The sequence below is a fragment of the Peromyscus californicus genome, unplaced genomic scaffold (assembly GCF_007827085.1).
Source record: "Peromyscus californicus insignis strain IS unplaced genomic scaffold, ASM782708v3 Scaffold_6__1_contigs__length_162567912, whole genome shotgun sequence".
NCBI classification, from domain to species: Eukaryota; Metazoa; Chordata; class Mammalia; order Rodentia; family Cricetidae; genus Peromyscus; species Peromyscus californicus.
In genome coordinates, this window is record NW_026294584.1 from 67,497,427 (window position 1) to 67,522,016 (window position 24,590).

The following is a 24,590-nucleotide window of genomic DNA, read 5'->3' on the forward strand; positions in this document are numbered from 1 at the left end:
GCCAATAGTGTACAAGGAGATGGAGAGATAGGACTTCTCTTAGCTTTGCTTCACATTTGGGCAAAACATGAGTGTTCTTTAAGCTTAAGTGCTTGTCCATTGTCCAAGTGTGAATTCCAACTAGATGACTGGATACAGGCATTGGTGATAATGGGAGAAGACTGGCTGGATGCACACATTGGACAGTCATGGGCAGAAGGGTGATATTGAAAGCCATTGCTAAGCTACAGATAAAGAAGGCCTATGGTGGGGGGGGGGGTTCAAAAATGCTGAGAGAACTAGTAGGAAATGGAAATGTTTTGTCCACTGAAATGGGAAAGCAGACCGTTTTAAGATGAGAATTATTGGACCTTTCAGAATCCCAGTACTTTCATTTGTAAGATAATGTGAGCAAGAGCATCTCTCCTGGGGCGTTTATGAGGATGAAATGTTTAATGTATGTAAATGCTGGCATTGTGACTCATGATGGGCACACAATCAATGTCTGTTGCCCTCCTTTTGGCTGTGTTACCAGACCCCTGGGGAAGGGGAACCTTCCAGACAACCTTCTTATATTCTTGCAGTCTGTGTTGACTCAATATGGTAAATAGCTACTTGTCTGAGAAAATATTTATGCAGGATGAATAGGACAAATATTGATTTTGTTCTATCCTGGTATCCATATAACTCAAGGACAAGGGAGACTCCGCATATGAATTTTAGAAACAGTAAATGTGCTATTCACACTCTCAAGCCTGTCTTAGTAATGAATGAGTTAACACTTGTTCTGTGAATAAACGAATGAATGAATCAAGTGAAGGAAATGACATCATGTCTATTCCAGGGCAGCATTAACATACGTGTGTGTGTGTGTGTGTGTGTGTGTGTGTGTGTGTGTGTGTGTGTGTGTGTTAATTATCACCAGGCAGTTGGCACAGTTGGTTCCAGAATGGGTTATGAATTTAGTATCACAGAACCATTTCTTCATCACACACCATGCACTGAATATTTCCCAGGTAGCAATGCATCAGTAGCAAACGTATTGCACTGTAGGAAACATGAGAGGGGATATGAAATTCACAGACTGTCCAAACTAAAGCCATCTTAAAACAGTGCTCTCTGCAGGTCTGACTGCAAGGAGACTTGAAGACTGTCCACGCGGCTTGCCGAGTCAGGTACATTCATGTCCTTGCACAAAGGAATGAAAACCCATTCTCTGACTAGGAAACATCTTCCTACAATAGTCAAGGGAATGAAAATTTTACCAAAACCTCAAGGAGCTGTAATTTAGAGTGAAAATGACATTGATGTTTGTTGTATTTATTCTGTAATTTAGAGTGAGAATGACGTTGGTGTTTGTTGTATTTATTCTGCTTCTGAGTTCCTGGCGCCAAACGTCGTTTTCTCATCTGCCAGTGACTCCTCAGGTTTTTCTCCTCCTCCCCTGCCTGACCCTCAGCTTGTTTTGAAGCCACCTGCATCCCGTAGTGATGGTCAAGTAGTGGATTGAGCGATGACCCAACCCATGTGGGACTGTTCTGGCATGTGTTGGGTACATAAAAATGACTTGTAAGACTCAGTCTGCTCCCCCTTTTCCTTCATTAGTGAGTGGCTTCCTCACAGACTTCAGGGGACCTGGCTGGATAATAAAAGGGCCCAATTTAAACTTATTTTTAAACAGCAAGAAATGTGTACTGGGTTAAAGACTCTATATTACAGATGCCTTAGGCCATTTTTTTTTTTAAAAAATCACTCTTCTCTGCAGCATCCCTGGAAAGTCATCCATTTACCCAACAGAGGGAGCAGGGACTTCTGCAAGGAAGCATTTACTTGCTCACTGACACATGCTGGAACTACTGCTCTGTGGATCAAATACCTTCCATCTTCATACCCTTTAAATGTCGGCTGGTGAGGATAATGTCTAGTGGGTCACATCCCCAGAGTTTCACATAGCAGGATGGATAGAATCCATTGAAGAAGAATAGAAAATAAAGGCCATGTTGCTAGTGTTGGAGTTCAAGAATCTGTGCTCAGAAATGTAATGTTTGCTCAATGGGAAGGGGAGTAAGAATATATCCTCCAGTGTCTGTTAAAAACTTCATGATTTCCCTGCATGCTTAAAAGGAAGGGCAAATCGTGGCTCCAAGTTCAATTTCACGTGGACTTTTGAGAAAGGAGACTGAAAAATATCCTCCTCAGGAGCAAGGTTGTCTGGCAGGGTCTCCCTTCCACCCCATGTGCGGCAGTGGGTCAAGAGTGTGAAGCAACTTGTTTTTCCCTCAGTGCCTTTGGGAGGTGATGGGAGCCAAAATGGGATGCTGAACTGCAAGGAGCCACACCTGCAAAATCCAAGCCGAGCACTGGACAGGGGAAGATGAGACTGAGGGACCTTGTCAATGGTGCTGTATTCAGACCACATGGGACTTAAATCAGGAAGGGAGGGTGGACAACTGGCCTGTGGATCAAGGACAGCTTGGTAGTGTGGGATGGCAGGGGGAGGGGAGGCTATGATTATGCAAGAATAGCTGAGTTTTGTCAGGTACCAGGTATTTTTCTAATTTCATATACACACAAAGTATCTTTCTAATTTCATCGAGCTTAGCTACAATTGTCACTTCTGACTGACGACAGATGAAGAAACTGGGGCTCAAACAGGTGAAGATCCCTTCACAAAGTTGCTCCTTGCAGCACACATGAGCCAAGATCCAAATCTAAGAGATAGAAACCCGTAACTTGACCTGTTAATAAATGGTGCTGGATCAGGTCTCCAGAACTCAGCAGGAGGCTCTCTATATTGGGGTATGTTGTGGACAACCCCCTCTTCTGCTTTTTCTTCTTCCCTTGGCTGCTCTTCCATAGTCTGCCTGTCCCCGGGCTCGAATGCAGACACAGGAGAGCGGTGGCAAGTTTGACCGCCCAGTAGAGATGCTACCCATGCAGGACACAGGCTGCCACGGACAGCCAGCCAGGAGGAAAGAGAAGATCCTCTGTCATTGGTCACACTAGCTTCTGAGAAAACTATTGGCTAGAGTGGAAAGATGATTCTGTTGATAAAGCGTTTCCTTGGGAAGAAGCACAGAGACCTAAGTTCAATCCCCAGAAGCCACATAAAGATAACTGGACATGGTGGCACATGCTTATAATCCAGGCTTGGGGAGACAGAGACAAGAAGACCTCTGGGGCTCACCGGCCAGCCGTCTAGTCTACTTAGCAAGTTCTATGCCAATGAAAGATGCTATCTCAAAAAACAATGGATGGTATCTGAGGAATGACACCCAGGGCTGTCCCCTGGCCTACACATGCACATACATGCATGGGCACCTCCCCCCGCCACACATGAACCTATATACACACAAACTTATTGGCTTTAACCTCAAGTAAAATTGACTCCTTTCTTTATAGTGTTCCCAATTGTTTCATCAAAGAAGCAAAACAATGAAAGTGGCACAGAATGGTAGCCGAATTCTGGGTCCAAACCCACATTATGGAACAGCATGTCTAAGAGTTTCATTTTCTCTGACCACATTGTACAGTGGATGTAATCTAGTATGTTGTAAATCATATACTCTCTTCAAATGCTCAAAGGACTTACCCAGCAAAACAGCCCATTGGTCCCACATGGTTTCCTGGGGTGTTAATTCTGAGAGGAAGAGCTGTCCACCATGAACAGCCACACCCATCTCCAGCCCCGAAAAATAGACTCCACCCCAGGGTCCAGCCACAGAAAAGACAGATCACTCATTAGAACTTGGCTGCACACTGGGAGGTTTTAGGAAATGCCAATATCTCAATCTCACTCCCAGAAATTCTTAATTGATCTAGAGTGGGATCCAGACCCTGGGGGGGCTTTACAGTTTCTACAGAATGATTCTCATACGCAGCAAAGGTTGAGGGCTGTTGAGATAGATCTCCCATTAAGAAAAGGCGAGAAGGTAGCTGGTTCAGATTACTTCCAAAGCCTCTTTGAATCCTAAACTTTTAAACTGCTAGGATGCTTCTCTGTGTTTGCTGTTTATGACGACTATTGATGATTTCAGGATCAATTATTAGTGAATGAGGGCTACAATATTTTACCTGTAGCAAGATGACAGGCTGTGTACAACACAAGAACACATCCATTGTATCGGGTTCCTGTCTATTCAAAATTACGTTCAAAGCAAAGAGGTGAGGAAAATGCAAAATACATTTAGAAAGTTATTCATCTGAAACCACGCCTTTCCCCTGGCCCTGTGTCCGGGCACAGGAGGAGGTTCCGCAGACACATCCTAACAGTGCTCACAAATCAACTTACAGTGGGAAATACAATCTAATGGTTTCAAGGAAAAATACGAGGATTTTTGACTTAGCAGACTTTTCCAGAAGGGGCGGTGAAGAGTGTGGGGGTACAACCCCAGCTGGAAGCAAAGGAATGAAGTAGGTCTATTTAAGCCTCTGCTCTGGGCCCTTGCCATACTGGATCACTTTTCTCACTCCTAGTTCTGAGTGTTCTGTTTGGCAGACACCGCCAGAACCCCTTCAAACAGCAGTCTGAACTTCACACAAGGGCCTGAACTCAGTCCCTCAAAGGGACTTCAAACCATGGTTGCCAGCTGACTATTTAAAGATAGAAGCACACGGCCTGTACCAATACAATTGCTTCCAGTAGGTTCAAGGGATCTTGCCTAGTAGAAACAAGTTCTGGGTCTGATTGTAGCCTGCCACCATCCTGCAGGGTGACTTTGGACAAACTACGGCCCCCTGGGTGCTTCAGAAACCTTAGGGATTCAGCAGACATACGGCATGCCGGCTCACTTGCGCAGGAGCATAGGAGCCCAGAAAGGCTTCTGAGGAGACCTTGTTCTGCAAACAAAGGAATCGAGGCTGTGCTTTGCTGAAGTCCCCAGAACTTTGAACTTGTTGCAGCTTTGTGGTCTGGGCTGTGGGCAGGGCTGTGACAGACAGCGGCGTTAAAGTGGCAGTGTTTGACTCTCTTGCACAGGAAGCTCAGGAGGCGCACGGCTGGGAGATCATCACCTCTAAAGCAAAGCACGGCGAGCTGAACTGCTCCTCTGTGGAAAGAGGCGTCCGAGTTACATAGCTAACAAATCAATCTCAAACTGGTATTATTGAACTTGTCAATTTTCTTTTGAGAGGAGCAGAATGGGCTGGCAAGCGAATAATTCTCATATGTTGTGTGGAGCCCAGGGAGGTGAAGGATGCTGGGGAAAGAGAAATGTCACTCATATACGAGAATAAACCTCTGCAGTCTCAAAACCATCGGAGTCAGCCTTGCAGGCAGGTAAACAAGATTGGCAAGAACAGAAGGCGGTTGTTAATGAGCCATCCTGCAGCCCAGGAAGGCAGCAAATGGTGGAGAAACCAGAAGGAGGCTGGAAAGGAAGGGAATGCAAACCAGATTTCCATCACCAAGGGCCAGGAGTCACCCCTGACCTTCCTACACGGAACGAAAAGGAAGCACATTTTGCAGGAGGAGGCTACAGCCCGTTAAACTGACTGCTCCAACACTCCACTCAGAGAGACTGTAAAGAACAGTGACACTTGACTCACAGCCTCTGCCACCTGCTCCGACCCTCCTGCTCTCTCAGGCAAGGAAACAGGTGGGCCAGGTCTCCATCTCTTGCCCCTGCCTGCTGGTGCCTGAGTCTGTTCTGCCCGTCTTTCATTACTCTCTCTGTCTCTCTCTGTCTCTGTCTGTCTCTGTCTCTGTCTCTCTCTCTCTGTCTCTCTGTCTCTGTCTCTCTGTCTCTCTGCCTCTCTGTCTGTCTCTGTCTCTGTCTCTCTGTCTCTGTCTCTGTCTCTCTCTCTGCTTTAGCAACTCTTGCGTCCACCATGGCATTTGGTTACCACACAAATCTCAAAGTCCCGAGTGTCAGAATGGTCTCCAGTCCCTGCCGGGCTCTTGGGGCTGCTGGGCAAGTGACCCAAACGGCCGGTCTTTGTTGTCAACTCAATGGTAAACCGAGTCACCTGGAAAGAGGGGACCTCAACTGAGGAAGTGCCTCCATCAGACTGACCTGTGGGCCCTGTCTGTGGTGCTTTTTCTTGATTGCCAATTGCTGTTGTAATCTACTGTGGGCGGCACCACCCCTGAGCAAGTGATCCTGAGTGACGTAAGAAAGATGGCTGAGCTTAAGCCAGGGGAAGCAAGGCAGTTAGCAGCATTGCTCTGTGGTCTCTGCTTCAACCCCTGCCCTGACTTTCCTCAGTGGTGAACCTGGAGGCATAAGATGAAATGATCCCTCTCCTCAAGATGCTGCTGGTCATGATGTTTATCACAGTGACAGAGACACAAACTCGATCAGCACGTGTTCCTGGCTCTGGCCACCGCTCAGCTGCAGCCTCCCTGTTCCAACCCAACCCTCCTGTTCCCCTTAGTCCCCAAAGCTAACCTTGCCTGCCACACCACCTCAAAGAAATGAAGTCAAGAAGACACCAACCTGTTACCTTCCAAGCCTCGCCATCTAACTAGTCTATGTCTGCAAATACCCTCTCCTGTCTCCCCTGCTCAGGAAGGAAGAAGAGACCTTCCCGCGTTTGGAGCTGTGAAAACCGGGGTCTCTTTCTCCCTCTGTCACCTCTGTCCCAGCCTTGTTCCTCCTGTGGCTTCCATGCATCACTCAACTCCACACAACAGCCATCCCCAGGCCTCCCTTCAGTGCTTCAGCACCTTCTAATAGGCTGTCTTCCTTTCCGGTGAACCTTCTTTAAATGCCGGGCACACGCCCTGCTGCCAGCTCCTTGCCCACCACTCGCCTTGACCCATGGATGTCTGACCGTGCCTGCCTCACTGGAACTACTCTAGCTAAGATCATGGGTGACCAACTTTGAGGTCCACGGCAATGTCTTCCGTCTGCATTCTCTCTGGAGTTACTTCACTGGGAGCCCACTCTCCCTGGGCGCCCAGAGTTCCACGGGAGCACTTCCGCCTCCCTTGGATGCTGCTGCTGCTCCCTGGATCCACTTTCCTCTGCTGCTCCCCAGCAGCTGCCTTTGTCTCCACTAGCCCCCGCTTGTCACCTGTCCTCCCGAAGACCACCACGGTGCTCATTTCCAAGAGGCAAACACAAGCAAATCCACGTCCTACCTAAAATTCTCCAGTGCCACCCATCACTCACAGGACATTGTGGCTAGAAAGGAGGCTCCCTGTGGACTGGTCCCCACAGCTGGAAAGGCTGCATCATCTCCATCTCCTGCTGAAATCGGTGGCTAGAGCCATCCTGAAAAGCCTGTGCAAGCACTATCAAACAGGAACAAAATATGATAACTACTAACCAGGCAAGAGTAAATAGGAGGGCATTGTAATGGGAGTGATTGATACACGGACTTTGATTGGTGTCTCCTCATCTTGATATTGTTTCATATTGAAACGATTTCCCCTCCTCCAGACAGGCTCTCTCCTGTCTCTTTGTTTTTGCACAGCTGTTTCCTCTGCCTGGTGTGGTCCTTCCCACCTGGTGAATCACTCTACCTTCAAAATCCATCCTAAATCGATGTCCTGCCTCTCACCAAATCATTCTTTGTTCGCCTCCCTGCAGCCCTCCCCTCCTGGCCCAGCAGATTCACTGGCTCTTTCTCTTTTATCCACAGCATCTTGAAATAGCTTTGCTCCAGCAATTGTCCAGCTGCACTGTGATGTTTTATGGAAACACTTGTTTCCCTCACTGGGCTGAGAGCTCCCTGAGGGCAGGGATAATGCCTGACTCTGTCCAAGGCCCCAGAACCGGCCACGCCTGCCACCTAGCAGCTGCCATGAATGATGGATTTTGACAGGTTAGGTCATATGAAATTGCCATTTTTATGATCAAATGCCAGAAAATTCACATAATTTGGCCTATTAATATATACCTAATGTCTTTCTCATACTTTCAAAGTACCTTGCAAGCACCGTGTCGTGAATCCTAGGGGAATCGCTGAAGGATGGGATGAGAAATCATGATGGTCACTGCATAAGAGATGATAGAGGTGGAGCTGGAACCACGCCCTCCAACGGTCACTGCACATGTCCCGAGGTCCACAGTACTGGATCCATGGACTCCTAGCGAGAAATAAATTCAAAGGGTCACCTGCCTGGCAGCTCAGAGAGCCAGGCACATAAATCATTCATAAATGGTTTCCTATCTTTCCTATCATTTGTCCAGTGTTGAAGATGATATGTTCTCTCACAATAATGATTCAGTATTTCCCTCACACCTCACCAAGGAGTCCATTCCTAACCCATCACTCTGTTGCTTCAATGTGTCGATTTCTGGCTTTATGGAGATAAAGATGCGCCCAGCTTACAGTAACCCTCCTACAACTCACCGCGCTGGCTCAGCCTTGCTGCACACTCAGGAAAAGTTCCCTCTCCTGAGCTCTGCTCGGATGGCCACATACCTTCTAACCAGACACCTCGGGATCATAGACAGCATCTCCCAGTTCCATTAGCTCCCATTAAAAACAGAACACCTTCGGTATCCTGACAACCTAAGGTCCAGTGGGATGACTTTGGGGAAATGGGGCTCCAAGGCATTTTCATCTTCCTTTTTAAATATTAAAAGAAAAGCCAGACTCCCTAGTAAGATCTCCTTTTTATCACGTACAGTACCAAGGTGACCTCCTAGCCTTTGTAAGCTCACACTTCTGTTTACATAGCCAATAGTCCAATTATCTCCTCGCCCACAGACTCAGAACGGCCACACTTAGAACACACTTGTGCTGTCACAGAATAATCAAGGTTGTTTTTTTTTTCTTGTCCTACATAGCAATTTTGTTTGGGTTTTATTTACTACAAATGCAATCTTGGTTGGATTCTAACTAGTATAAGTTGGGGGGACTCTAACTCCCCACCCATTGCTTAAAATTTGACTTTCTGGAGGCTCATGAAATACTTTGATCCTGTCACCCTGACCCTGTACCCCTCAGAATCAGTGTTCCCTGTACATTGTATTGTAATGCTTTCAAGTGTGTTGCCTTAAATTAATTGAATTTATTTTAAGCTATTAAACAATTTTGCTGGAAAGTTTCCTGGTACATTTCAGCAACTCTTTATCATACACTTGCTATATGCTGAATTCTGTGCTAAGCACTGAGACCACTTTCAAAGCCCATGGTCACCTGTTCGTGGACAAAAGTCGGTTCATACACAGCAGCAGTGACTAGCAATGGCAGGTATCGTGTGATCATAAAGAATCTCTGAAAAAATCAGTGCCATGCACGTCACAAGAAGACAGATGCCGTGACTGGACCTGACCTACTATCTGAGCCGTTAGGAGGGCTCAGGGTTCAGAAAGAATGAAAAGGGAGGAGATGGAGTGCAGAGACAATGACAGATACCGATGCGGTCCACCTCCGCACCTGTATGGGTGCCCAAGCAACTGTCACATCAGCCAGTGGCCGCCCCTCTTTCTCTGAGTCACTTTAACTATTGTGTCTGTGCCCTCACTGTTGTGCAATCATGATGGCAGCCGAGGCTGTAGTGCCCATGTGTACACACTGATTTTGAGTCCTTGCCTGTGACGGTACATGCTCAGGAAGTACACATGGACATTTTCTCTAAAAGTGACCAATTATAGAATCTTCAGACAGGCAAACGGGCGATTTCAGCTTCCTTGGGGAGAGCCACTGAAGTCTAGCTTGAGAGTGGCGACAAAATGATATTTGGGGACTTTACCTGGAAACAGTGTTTGAGATGAACTGAAGAAAGGGACAGATGTGTTGGAGTGGATAAAAAGGAGTCACCTATCTAATCTACCTAGTGATTTATCTCCCCCCCCACCCCACAACCTCACTTACATTCCTACAAAGATTTTTAGTATTTCATTATCTTCATTCCGTCTTTCCTGCACTCTTTCCTATTCTCAGTAGTTACTAACCCAGGCTCTGCAGTATTTAACATCAACACTGTAGCCTGTAAAAATAGATCTTTTATTATATGGTTATTATAAAAAGAACTTTAAACAATACTTAAAATGCAAAGAAGCAAGCAGAACTCCAGTCTCCTCCTCCAAAGATCATTACCATCCATACCGGTGAGCATTCTTCTGAGCATCCCTATATACATGCCCAAGCAGATGGCTGGCTGTGTGCATAGAGATTTACATAAATTAGATCATGTAATACTCATTTTTAAAGTAACTTGCATTGCTTTTTCTGAAAAATAAGCATAAATGTCAGCAAGCATAGGGCTGGGTGACTGATAGGGTGCATTCCAACAACTCTGTATGTCACTACTTATATAACAAGTTCCCTGGAGGATGACTGAGGACGTCTGCTTCTACTTTTTGCTGTCATAGAGGTCACAGGGAACATGCTTATCTATTTATCCTTTTCCCATCTTGCCATGATTTTAATACACTCATTCCTTAAAATTCTCCTATAAATTTACACATTTGAAATATGTCTGTCTCTTGCCCATTGCCTCTAATTTCTCCTGGTTATCCCACCTCTGACAGGCTTCTTCTCAGACTTCATCATGAGACCATTTCCCTGGCTTACCCTGAAGTGTATACGACGCACATGTGCACCACGCTTTGTTCTTTGTTTATTCTTCTCTGGTTTCCACAGTTTTTACTCAGCTAGTCTCCTTCATTCTCATCCAGGACAACTATGCAGTTGGGGTCTCCGTTGGGATGTGTCTCCTGGAATTCAGATAGCTATCTGCTAGCTCCTGCCCCCATACATCTTGGGATCTCGACTCCATTCATAGCCCCACTCAGACCCTTGTGTGCTCATCTATTCGGATGCTTCACGCCTCTGTTCCATTCTCCAGCAATACCCTATGTCCAATGTGGTGGTTCAGATGAGAAATATTCTTTGTAGGCTCATGTGTCTGAACACTTGATCCCCAGTTGGTGACACTGATTGGGACAGTTGTGGAACCTTTAGGAGGTGGAGCCTTGCTGGAGGAGGTATGTCACTGAGGTGGGCTTTAAGGGCTGATAGCCTCATCCACCTATGGCTCTCTCTGCTTCAGGTATGAGAAGGAAAGTGTGATCCGCCAGCTCCCTGTTCCTGCTTCGGCCATTTCTTCTCCTGTTGCCATGTTCTCTACCATGAACTGTGTCCTTCTGGAACCAAAATCAACCCTTCTTTCCCTAAGTTATTTTGTGGTCATGCTCTTTTTCTTACCTCAACAGAAAAGTAATTACTATGTCCTATAACTCTCTGAGTCTGTGAAATGTGCAACCTAAAAACTGTATGTCTGCTCTAAGGTTTTCTCAGAAAACTACTGGTGGCCATGCTTGTAGGGAGCGAGTGAAGTCCTGAGTGAATGTGTATTGTTGACACACAAGTCAAAGACCAATGCCGCATGGCCATGGGAGTGGCAAAACCTTCCCTGGATGAGACTCAGGGACCACGACAACAACAAAATCAAAGCCTTCCTTAGGTCCAAGTGCAAATGTTGGCAGTTCTCACCAAAATCCATGCAATGCTTTTCCCCCCAGGATATTTACAGCCTGAAGACTGATCCCCTACAGAGATGGCTCCTACTCAGATAAGCTAAGCCTGTCTCCTTGTTTGACTGTATATTATAAACCCACCTCCTTATTCAACCCCACCTCTCTATTCAACTATATATAATAAAGGCGCTTCGCTTCCGGGGATGGGGGTGGGAGGGGCTAGGGCTTCTCCATTCAGGAACCCAGACTGCCTACTCATTCTCAGATCTTGTGTCCCTCTGTCTATTGATTCCTTAGTGTCTGACATTTCTTCATTTCCTCGCCACCCTAGAGAGGGCTCCAGGACCCAGGCTGTGTACGTGCTGCACCAAAGCGAGGGGGTAAACTAAAGAGAGGAAGGCGAGGTAACTGGGATACAGGACCTAAAATAGGAGGTGAAGGGGATTCTCAGGATGGCAGGAAAGAAGTCCAAGGAAACAGCTGCTCGGCCAGCCCAGGCCAGAACCCAGCCAAGGCAAGCGAGATGATGGAAGGCTCTTGGGAAATGTTGCCAAAAGGAAAGAGAGACTTCTAGAACAGACAGTGTATTTGAGCACACTGATCAGAGGGATGTTATTACAGTCTGCAAAGGTTTGGGGATGGATTAGTGGCTGCTGAACAGAACATAAAAAAAGTGTGGATGTATATAGAGAGATATATAGATATATATTTCCATATACATATATGAAAATGTAGTCACACCTACTTGGCTCAACCTTAATATTTCCATAATTTTAATGTTGTCAGTATTGAATTGTACATAGATTTAATTGAAAAAATGGGCATAACTGTACTAGAAAGCTGGACTAAAGGCAATTATTTACATATATAGTCCATAGGAAAACAGAATCTCTGTGAGAATTGAATTCCCATTTTCCATATTAAGACTATGAATATATAGCATCTAAATAAATAGCACTTAAAGAAAGGGCACTGGAGATAACTAGTTAGTATAGTTTGCCATGAGTTCCATTTCTAGAACCCATGTAAAAGAAGCCAGGCATGGTGGCACAAGCCTGTAATCCCAGTGCTGGGGAGACAGATAGATGGATCTCTGGGACCAGCCTGGCTTACTTGGCCAATTCCAAGCCAATGAGAGACCATGTTTCAAAAAACAGAGGTTAAGAGTGTCTGAAGAATGACACTAAGGTTGAATTCTGGCCCTTACACACATGAGTACACATGCACACTCACCTGAACACACATACACAGAGAGGGAGAGAAAGAGAGAGAATGAAAAGACTCAGCGAAGAGGGAACAGAGGTCAGCAGTTGAAGAACAGGACCAGATCTTGTTTTCCATGTATGTCTAAGAGTTCTTTTTGACTTTTAAAGTATGGCCATTATGCACTATTTTGTTTTTAAAAATTAAAAAGAGCCGGGCGGTGGTGGCGCACGCCTTTAATCCCAGCACTCGGGAGGCAGAGGCAGGCAGATCTTTGTGAGTTCAAGGCCAGCCTGGTCTACAGAGCGAGATCCAGGAACGGCGCAAAGCTACACAGAGAAACCCTGTCTCGAAAAACAAAAAAAAAAAAAAAAAATTAAAAAGAAGGAAAACTGGAGAAGATCAAAATATCTATTAATAGGGGTGCAGAAGAGAAGGCTGAGTGGTTAAGAGCACTTGTTGCTCTTCCAGGGGACACAAGTTCAGTTCCCAGCACCCATCCTGGGCTGCTCACAACCCCTGTAACTCCAGTTTCAGGAGATCCAGCACCATCTTCTCACCTCTGCAGGCATTGCACACACATGGTGTCCATAAACTCATGCAGGTACACACACCTTCACATCAATAATAAATCTTTAAATATCTATTTATTAATAGGTACATGATTAAATAAAAATATTCCTTTTGTATAGTAGAGCATGGGATACTGTTTAAAAATAAGGAATGTACAGAGATAAATGGATTGAAAAATAAGAAAAGCAAGTTGTAATTAGGTATTATCTGATTTTCTCCCAAGCTCAACATTAATAACACATTTTTCAGAATGAAACAAATTAGGGGAACAGTAACCAAACAATGATTTAGGAGATGAAATTTCACTTTCTATATTATTGACTTCAGTAATTGTTTTCAGTTTGTATAAGAAAAATATTTTGTTTTGTCAGTTTCTGGTTACCAAATTAAGGCAGATATTTCTCATGTCCACCAAGCTCTTTACATTCCTAACACACCTGTCCCATCAACCCCTTAAGCTCCTATTACTGCCCCCCAAAGACCACATAATCATCACATTAGATACAGAAAAAGTCTTTGACAACATCTAGTGATAAAAGTCCTGGAAAAATTAGGGATGCAAGGGATATACCTCAACATTATAAAGGCAGTTTACAGCAAGCCCATAGCCAACACCAACTTAAATGGAGAGAAACTAAAAGCAATTCCACTAAAATCAGGAACAAGATAAGGATGTCCACTATCTTCACAGCTATTCAAAACAGTACTGGAAGTCTTGGCTAGAGCAATAAGACAACTGAAGGAGAACAAGGGGATACAAATTGGAAAGGAAGACGTCAAAGTGTCATTATTTGAAGATGATATCATAGTATACACAAGTGATCCTAAAAATTCCACTGGGAACTCCTATAGCTGATACATACTTTCAGCAAAGCAACTGGATATAAGATTAACTCACAAACATCAGTAGCTTTCCTAAATACATGACAAAGGAACTGAGAAAGAAATCAGGAAAACAATACCTTTTACCATAACCTCAAATAATATAAAATATCTTGGGGGTAACTCTAACCAAGCAAGTGAAAGATTTGTATGATTAAAAAAAATAAAAACGAAAACTTTAAGACGTTGAAAAAAGAAATTGCAGAACATATCAGAAGATGGAAAGATCTCCCATGCTCATGGATTGTTAGAATTAATGTAGTAAAAATGGCCATCCTACCAAGATCAATCTACAGATTCAGTGCAATCCCTATCAAAATCCTAACACAATTCTTTACATATATTGAAAGGACAATTTTCAGCTCATGTGGACACACAAACACCCAGGATATCTAAAGCAATCTGAGCAATAAAAGAACTGTTAGGTAGATGTTATCACAATCCCTGACCTCAATTGTACTACAGAGTTGTAGCAATAAAAACAACATGGCATTGGCACAAAACCAACACATTGATCAATCAGTGGGATTGAACTGAAAACCCAGACATAAATCCATACACCTGATTTTTGATAAAGAAGCCAGAAACAACACAGTGGAAAAAAGACAGCATCTTCAACAAATGGTGCACATATATATATATATATATATATATATATATATATATATATATGTGTGTGTGTGTGTGTGTGTGTGTGTGTGTGTGTGTGTGTGTACACATTTATATATCCTCTTTTTAATCCTACAGTTTCTTTGCATATATACTATAGCTTCCAGTTTTGTGTGTTTTTATAGGATTCTTGAGTGTATGAACGAATGGGTCTCTGAGTCTGTATCTGTTTCTTGTGCCTTTTTTTTTTTAGTTCTTTTCCTTCTGTTTGTTTTGTCCTATTCAAGTGTGTTATTTACTGTTTTATCTTATTACATTATATTATATTATATTATATTATATTATATTATATTATATCATTATCCCTTAGAAGTCTTTATTTCCTAATGAGACACAGAAAATGATGAAAGCCGAGATAGGAAAAACTAGGAGGAGTAGAAGGAGGGGAAACTGTAATCAGGATACATAATACGAGAAAAAAAACACTTATTTTTAATGGAAGGAGAAAAGCCTCTCTAGGGAGTGTGTCTCCTGACTTCCAGGTTGGTCTAGGCCTCAGCCACTTCCAGCCTTGTGCGAAGGTTAGAGGCGCTCCTGCTCAGTCTACCATGTAGGGGCTGCCCACTCCTGCGGCACTGTCCCTGTCCTGACCACTCCTTACTCCCCAGCTTCAGCAGTCTTGGTGTCTCCTACTTCCAGATGTCATGCTGGAGTCCTTGGCTAAAACCTCAGAAGAACGACCTCGCAGTATGACTCTCGGTACTCAGCGACGATTCTTTGTGCCAGCCTCCTCTGACCAGTCACGCTGTCAGAACAGAGCCTGTGCTTTGTGCATCTTTACATCCCGAGTCCAGCATAGTTTCTGGCTTCCGGCAATGTGTTTGACACACGTTGAAGTGAACTGAGTGATTCCAGTACAAGTTGGTGAGACTCTGTTATTCACAGACTTGGATTAAACATTGCTACTAATCTCTAACCGTGAAAAATGCCTGTGCACTGGCTTTCTCTAAAGTCCTAGGAGATGGCAGAGTGGAGGAAGAGGTACCATGGTCTCCATACCTGCCTCTGTGTACTAGCGATCATCAACTGATGGATACAGTGAAGGCAGGACCCCCGCTGATGATGACTGACAGCCCTCATTGCTCATGAAGGATGTGTGGTTCCGTGAGTGAGATTCTATCCTCGTGCCTTCTTTGCCCACAGGCATGGTATGACTCCGAAAGCTGACCTTGTTTGTCGCCTGAGTTGATCTTTTAACCAGGTCTCAGTCACTCATGAGTCATCTGATAGGCTTAGCTTGCTCATGGTGAGTGTGGAACGAAGCCAATTTTATCTTTACTTGAGTCCAGGCAGATTCAGTCTGTGGCCAGAGTTTTCTACACTCACAAGTCTGGGCTCAGATGGGCTCCCAGTAATGTAGTCATCTAAATTTAATAGGTGAAAGCTGAGCGCTCTCACAAGATCTTGCCCTGTCAAGCTCGGCCAAGACCACTCTCCCTCACTCCTCAAATCCACACGATCCTTTCTCTCTCTTTCACGTGTACTATTAGAACTGTATCCTAGAACTTATTAGAGCCAAGGGTACAAATAGCAAATATCCAAGGTTTGGGAATAACTCTGTTTCACATTTTCTTGGTATAAATAGAATCTGTTCAATCAATAAACTAAGAAGAATTAGGTTTTTAAATAAGTGATTGAAAAATGAACATCTATAGGATACTTAGGGAGAAGTTCCTGACGGGAAGACAGACTTTTACCAATATTGGTCTTACTGATTTGGTGCTTTAGACTAGGTAAATATCTTATGTAATTATTAAAAAAAATTTGAAAATAATCTTTGTACATAAAAATAAAATAACCACATAGAGATGAGATTTTCCAAACAGTATTAAACACCATAGTTCCATGGTGTGTGTTCCTAGTGTAACTTACACAGTTCGTAAACAACTGCAGGAAAGAAATCCTATAGGCTGCGCCCAGCTTTCTGGCTGGTGGTGGTTGTGTTCTGAGGTGGTTGTGCAGATACTGTGATACACAAACATTAAGATAGGGAAAGCCGATCTGCCTGCTGGCTCAAGTCTGTAACGCCAGCTACTCAGGAAGCTGAGGTAGGAGGATCACAAATTCCACGTCCTACCGAGAGAGTCCAAAGCCAGACAACCGTCTCAAAATGAAGAACAAAGGCCTGGATATATAATTCAATGAGAGAGCACTTGCCTACCATGCACAAAACCCTAAGTTTGAACCCCAGTACTGCAAAAAGAAAAAAAAGTGAGGGGAAGAAATAAGGGTGTAATATCTGTATATTATAAAGCAACCATTTTTGTCAGTAAATAAAAAACAGACACAGGTATAAGATTGATCATTCTGAAACTAAAAAATGCAAGTGTCAGTAGACATTTATAATACATTTAATCTGTAAAATGAAAACTATCTCACCTGGGATTTTCCACTGAAAAGGCTGAGATGCAACAGCAAATCCAGACAGCCTCCCAGCACAGGAGCCAGACACCTCTGAAGAAATGGCTGGTGTCAGCCTGAAATCGAAAAGCCAGGGATGAGCCCGGAGCATTTTGTCAGAACAGAGAGCTAGGTGTCTTTCAATGGCACTCAATGTCATCTCAAAAGGAGCCAACTTCAATAAGGAAAATCAGTGCAAAATGAAGTATGTTTTTTAAAAAAATGACTGAATTGGGGAGAGAGAGACGACTTAGCAGTTACAAGCACTTAACCGCTCTTCCCAACCCAAGTACGGTTCCCAGCACTCACATCGGGCAGCTCATAGCCATCTGTAACTCCAGCTCCAGGGATCCAACACCCTCTTCTGGCCTCCCCAGATACCCGCACATACCTGGCATACCTTTGAGCTCACATAAATTTAAGGAATAAAAATTAAACTGTAAAAAAAAATCACCGAGTTCAAATTCTACTATAAGAAAAATCTTATTGGTTACCTTTAGAAGCCAACTCACTGCTTTGAGGATTGCTGAGGAAAGGGGGCGTGTGTAGTTACACACTTACCCTTACTGTTTTACACAAGCACCTCTCAGGAAAACTGATGGCAGGACATCACTGTTATGGAAGGATTTTAGTTAATATCCAGAGAGGAAGCAAGAGAACCAACTAGCTGTGCTTTGCACCATCAAATGGTCTAACCTGTAGTGATGATGGGGGCGGGGGTGAAGGTGCGGAAGAGGAGGAGAAGGGGGTGAAGGGGCGGAAGAGGGTGAGAAGGGGGCGGGAAGAAAGTGCTATTCTGTGCCCCTTGGTAGAAAAATACAGTTCTGGTTTTATGTGAGTCTTGTTAAAGCAAAAGGATCTAAATCTGATCAAGCACCTAAACCCAATTACCAGTTTATAAAAAATTCAGGAAGCAGACAATGTTAAATGTACTACAGGGAACCAGAGCAAAATCCAACATGGGGGAAACGCTACAGAATTAGGGGGAAAAAAAAAAGAGTTTCTTCCAGGAAATTTTAAGGAAAAGAGAAAGAAGTTAGATGAGAAACAAAGAGACACTAGTCATATGGAACAATGGAAATGGACAGATTTATTTTCACTCCTACTCAATCAAGTTAAGAAAAATTTAGGTGCCAAACGATGCAACTCATATGTATACTATAAAAAGATTGGTCTGCTGGGAGTTGCAAGTGGGGTGGCGGCCACAGGAGGCTGGGGAAGAAAGGTGGGGGGTGCGCAGAGGGGGCAGTAGGTAGACTTATTGTTGGAAAGGAGGAAGAAGGCCTAGTGTGCTGTTGTGCAGTACGGAAACTGTAAGTGTTTACATGCTTTTTTCTGATTCTGGAGATGGAACCCAGGGCCTCACACATGTGAGGGAAGTGGTGTAGACCTCGGAGCCCGGTCTTCATCTTGGTAGCATGACTGTAGAAAACAGCATGTACTGTATGCTTCAGAAAGCTAGAAGGAGTTTGAATGTTTTCAACCTTAAGAAATGATAAGTGTTTCAAAAGATATATAAATTCAATTTGATTTAAGCATGGAATGATGTATACAGATACCAAAATATTACATGTGACACTATTATACACACACACACACACACACACACACACACACACACACACATATATATATATATAATGTTTTAAGGTATCTACTAAAATAAATTTAAATTAAAATTTAAGATAATTGAGATACTGTAACTTACCAAGTGGATACTGATAACAATGAGTAGGTTTTTTTTAAATATCAAAATACTTTTATACTTTATCTTTTTAAAAAATCTTATTTTTAAAAGATACATTGTATGATATTGGCAAGTAAAAATGTGTGATGTGTTGGATTTGCTTCAGAACAATCCAGATCAGAATTATCTGTAGAGCTAGAGGTAAGCTACAACTATAGACTACAAGATTAAAGCTGGTGAAGCTGAGTGATGGGTATTCGGGAGTTCATAAGATATTCTTTTTTTCGTTCTCATGTTGGAAAATTTTCCATGACAAAAGCTGTTTTAAAAATAGGTGAGTATGTGTCATCAAAAAGAATGAATCTGGTTACACCCATATTCATGGCAATGTCTTTCACAGAACGCTAAAGATAGAAGAAGCCCATCACCAGAAGAATGGATGGGCAAAACGGCGTGTGCATGATGGAGCATATCCAGCCTTTAAAACGAATCCTGACACATGCTACCACAGGGTACACAGCGAACCCTGAAGACGCTAGGCTAAGTGAAATAACCCCAAACCAAGGCACAAACCATTGACTCCATTTCTATGGTTGCTTAGAATACTAAAACTAACAAACAGAAGAGAGAAGGGTGGCTGCCAGGAGCGGAACGGAGGAATGGTTTTGTTTTGGTGGGCGGTTGTTTTTTCCCATGGGTACTGGTTTCAGTTTTACAAGTTACAAAAAAAAAAAAAAAAAAAAAAGCGCTCTTGAGGACTGGTTGCATAACTTTCATAACACTGTGGATGCACTTAGCCATACTAAACTATGTACTTAAAAATGAGATGGTAAATTTACATAGTGTTTATTTTCCTAATTAAAAATTAAAACTCTTAAAAAAAATAAGTCCAGCTCAGCAAAGTGTTTGGAAGAACAAGTGTGACAGAAAGGAAGACGTTATGTAAGTAAAGAATCTTAGGATCCTGAAAGAGAGAAATAAACCAAGGTGGAGCTGGCTGGGACCAGGGTAGCGCGTAAACACTGAAAGCCCCTAAAAGAGCAGCTGAGTCACCAAGGAGTCAGTGACCCCCAGGGCAGCTCTGAACTCTGTGTTCTAATGCTTGTGGTTTGCTGAGTACCAAGCTACAGGCTCCATCCTCTGCCCTGCCTCAGCCATGTTGATGCTGTAATTCCTGAGCAGAGGGCCAGCCTAGCTCCTTCTCCCACAGGCTGACACAGGCTGGCAGTGGCCCAGCCAATGCGTCACCTGATTCCTTTCCCAATCCCTCACTGCCGTTCATACATGTCAAGACTCCTTGGAGATAGTAGGCTTAGGGAAACAGAAAGCTAAAAATTGCATTTGAAGTTGCTGGCTTAATTTTAACTTCTTAACTTGGAGATGTTACATGAGCTTTAAGAGGGAAAAATCTCTCCAAAGCTGGTAAATAATCTTTTATACACAAATACTTAAATACCTTTTCAAAACATCAACTGTTCTGCTAAAAGATAATAATGTATTATGGCCAAGAAAGGGATACTTTATGTAATTGGAAAAAAACAAATTACTGTAAAATACCCATTAACACCTTTTAAGACTCACATAGAGAAAATTTTATACAATGTAATTAAAAGAAAAAATAAAGCAGATTAAGCATTATAACTAAAAAAGAGTGTCAGTGCTCCTTGCAAAAACATGTGGAGTACTTGATGTTCAGAACAAGTGTTTAAAACTAATGAACAAATATGCATTCTCATATAAATATGAGATTTGGTAGCAGAGAAAATGGAAAATGGACTTTGAATTACTTCTATTCCAGGTCATCTGTTCCAGGACCCTAATGAAGTTATATAGTGCAACTGAAATTGTGATTTTTAGTTCTTTGACTAGAGGGAATTTTTTAAATATACACATCTTTGTATCACAGTAGTTATTTGGGTGAAAAGGATGGAGTTGACTAAGGAATACTGAAAAGTATCCAAAACAACAGACCCTATCTAAAACACTTCATACAATTGTCTGCATATTCCTAAGATATTTTAGTGGAATATCTTTATTACCACCAATTGTTCATCTTTAGCCAAAATCTCTTCAAGATATTTTGTGGTTCGTGCCAGGACCACACGAAACTACAGAATCATAAAGGCCTAGTGGAGCATGAGGTCACACATCCATAGTCTCAACACTCCAAAGCCGACGGAGGTAGATCATGAGTTTGAGGTCAGCCTGGACTACATAGTGAGAATCTATCTGAAAACAAGAGAAAGAAACGGTTAGGGGGCCAGTCAAGGTGCTGGACTCGGGTGCTGGGTCAGGGACTACAGGGTGGGTGGGTGTCAGACAGGGACAAAGCCTGACGAGAGCAAAGCAGGGCCAGGACTATGACAACAGCCTGTTAACACAAGTGACATCTGAAATGGGGGTGGCCTCAGGTGATCTTTCCTTGAGTTCTCTGTTGCAATTATTTATACGTTTGTTCATTATGTCCTATAGACAGATGTACTGCTTCTTCAAACTGCCCCCTTGACTTATCTACTGTGGTGATGCTGGCCGTGGCCTTGATGCAGTGTCTGGCAGATAGAAGGTACTTAATATCTGCCCTTGGCAGTCTACTTAAATGACTGACTATCTCAGCAGTCTTCCTCTCTGAGCTCTTGTTTCTTATTGAGAGCTCCAGATCCATCTTTCCAGTGGAGTGTTGAGCAGTGCTTCCTGTCTACATAAAGACACGTCAGATGATGGACTCTGAACCAAATCCACAAGTCTTCCCACCCCAACCCCATGGCAAAGCTGTCTTTCTAGCATTCTTCCGATTCCTTTCCTCAAGGAATATTTAAGCAGGCAGGGAGGTTTAAAAAAGGTAGCAGGCAGTCTTGAAAGATGCATTTTCCAGGCTTCAGTCTGAACAGATTGACAATATGGAAATGAGGGAGACCTCAGCAGTAACCTCAGAGGTTGCTAAGAAAATGTGATGGATATGTGTTGGATTTTCTTCTCGGCACCCCCTTCCTTAGAGACCTGTTCTGACCGTGCCCAATTAGTTCTATCAGGGCTGCCAATCACAGGTCTTCACTCCTCTTGATCACATGGCCAATCAGAGTCTCACTTCCTAGAGACAGAGGCTCACAGGGAGGGAGTGGGGATGATGAAATCACTTCACAATCCAAGCCTTAGGCAGAATTCCCAGATCTGGCCTGAGGTCTGCTCTTCTTAAGTTCTGTGTGTACATGCTTAAGTCTGTAAGCAGCACCCCACACACTCACTCAAGTATCCTTTTAGTAAACTATTTCTTCTTACTTCAGAGCCTGTTTCTAATAACCAAAATAAAAGAACCTCAATACAAGGGAAAATTAGAGAATATGCAGATATGTGCGTGGATTATTTAGCTGTTTTCAAAATGGCTAACGTAAAGACAAATGTGAAAGGTTTGTAGTGAGGTTTAAATGCAATCTAGGACTTGAGACTCCAAAAGGAGATAAATAAAAGGTCTCCAAAAGTGTGAAAGTTTTGAGGAGATAAAACTATCCACCCACCCACCCCAAACTTAAGTAAGGATAGGAAAACCTCTATAGAAACCGTCGTGGATATCAATATCAGGGAAGTCCTTATTTTTAAAAGTTGGGGGCGGGGAATGGAACAAGGGGCTTAGACTCAAGGCCAAACACTAAAGCTCTTCTGTGAACAGGATTTCAAAGCTCAGATCAGGGTAAGACTTCTGAAGCCTGCTGATATTTGTAGTTATTGATGGAAGTAAGAAAGAAAAAAGGAATGTTAGAGAAAAACAACATTAAACAGTTAATCTCAGGTTCTGTACTAGGTGATTTACATATTTCTCGTTAAATTAAATGAAGAGAGATAGGAAAGGGGATGCAGACAATTAAGCACCATGTTTGAAGTCACCTTAACTGGGAGAACTTTCTTCCTCTAAACCAGGTATATTGTAATGTCCTGTCTGTTGTCAACACAAGGTAAGCAGAAGAGCAGAAATGCAAGCCACTGCCCCCACATCTAAATACTTCAAGGTTGTAAGTCCAGCTTAGCCACGCCCACCTCAAATTTCTCAATGCTGCCACGATGCTTTTCCAGCCCAAATAAACCTTTACCCCCTTAAGCTGCGTTTTTGTCAAAGAGGAAAGCAACTAACACATCCTTCTTTCCAAGTAAGCATCTCTTGGGATGTGGCAGGCAGCCAGGTGTAGTGGGGTATGCCTACGATCCCTGCACTTGGAAAGCAGAGGCAGGAGGATCATGAGTCTAAGGCCAGCCTGCCCTACATAGCAAGAAAATATGTAACAGTGTATCAATATAATTCAACCAAGGCAGGCTGTATATAGCAATTACTTTCTAAATTGTGGCCCTGGGCTAGCCATGTGGCCACAGTTAGCATCTTCAGCAATCACATCACACTGTGGCCTCATAGGAAGTTAAGGATTAATTTAAATCTTGGGTTGCTTTCATAGCAGTACCTACTGAGCTACACTGTTCCGTGGTCTAAATGCAGGCTTTTACACATATTGCTATACCATCTCACCCGGTGGTCTTTGGATATTTCATGTCACTGTGGGATTCACTGTTGATCCTATATGCTTCCATTCTGAGACTAATTATCAAGCTTCTATTCCAGATCTTCATATGGTGTTTGATTGAAGTCCTAAGTAGGGCAAGTAGCAGATCCAGAGCCAATGTGGGGAACAGGAGAAACACGTAGTGGGTATCGGCTTAGCTTTTTAAAACTGTTACTGCCAGCTATTCACTTTAAGACAATATAATGGACTTCTTGAGAAGATTCGAGAAGAATTCAAATAAAGACAAGTGACACTTGACAAAGGACACCGTAGGATGTTTGGACATACAGACATCTGAGGACAGTGCTTCCATTTATGGGAAAACATGAATCTATGATTTAAGTCCAGAGTGCTGGGGACTGTCTCTGCGTGCCTCAGGTTCATCTTGGATTCCTGAAGAAAGCGTCCCTGTGAACTCCAAACTCATGTAATCGCTCCTCCATGAGAACCACCTCCTCTACTTCATCCCTTTTACCGTTTTTGACAGATCCCACCTTCTGTTACCGCTGGTGACAGAAGCGTCTTGTGTCACTCTCACAAGCTCCTGAACGCGCGGTGCTTCTCTATTTCTCTTGTACCAGAAGAATCTAAGCTGTACCTCACTGGTACCAAACCTCAAGGAAACTTGCAGGAAAAAAAGACACCATGTTGTGCTCTTGAATTCCGGAGACAGACTGACAGCTCCCCATGTCAGAGGCGTTTACCCACTGAGTGGGTGCCCCGCCAAGGCAGAGGCTCCGCCCACCCTTCCCCCACTCCACAGAAGCTAGCACTGTAACCAGTGAACGGTGGATGCTCATGGAGTATTCTTAGGATGGTGACTGAAATAAGCCATTCTCCAGAAAAGGAGAAATCACTTTGATCCACTTGGTGGTAACACTTTTAGAGGTGGGGGGCGGTAAGGGAGGACCTAAACTGTCCTAATCATTCTAGGAATTGATCTCCAAGGAATTGATCTCCAAGCCAGCTTAGGACTCCTCAACTCAGAACAGTCTCTGGTTTGAGCCCCCCACCAACCACACACACACACACACACACACACACACACACACACACACAAAAAAAAAAAAAAAAAAAAAAAAAAACCAGTACTAAGATCTTCCCCCTTTCTCTTTTGAAAAACATCTGTTCCATGGCAGGTTTGACAGATTTAGCAAATGAAAATACACGAGTCCCGGTAAAATTGAATTCCAGATAAACAAACAATGTTCTTCTAGAATAAGTGCATTCCATGGCATATTTTGGGCATCTTAATACTTTAAAACACTGTTATTG

At 43.4% G+C, this 24,590-nt stretch overlaps 1 long non-coding RNA gene across 5 annotated transcripts; it reads right to left on the bottom strand.

Moving 5' to 3' along the window:
• Positions 1 to 849: 849 nt before the first annotated feature.
• On the bottom strand, positions 850 to 24,050 carry LOC128099177 (uncharacterized). Of its 5 annotated transcripts, none has more exons than XR_008214445.1 (5): positions 23,810 to 24,050; positions 17,064 to 17,161; positions 7,854 to 10,036; positions 7,095 to 7,216; positions 850 to 5,027 (listed from the first exon to the last, which is right to left on the bottom strand). It is a non-coding gene; the product is annotated as an uncharacterized LOC128099177 (long non-coding RNA). The 5 variants fall into 5 exon arrangements; XR_008214444.1 differs by having other exon boundaries at positions 23,282 to 24,050; XR_008214446.1 differs by having other exon boundaries at positions 850 to 5,177; positions 23,282 to 24,050.
• Between the last annotated feature and the right edge of the window lie 540 nt (positions 24,051 to 24,590).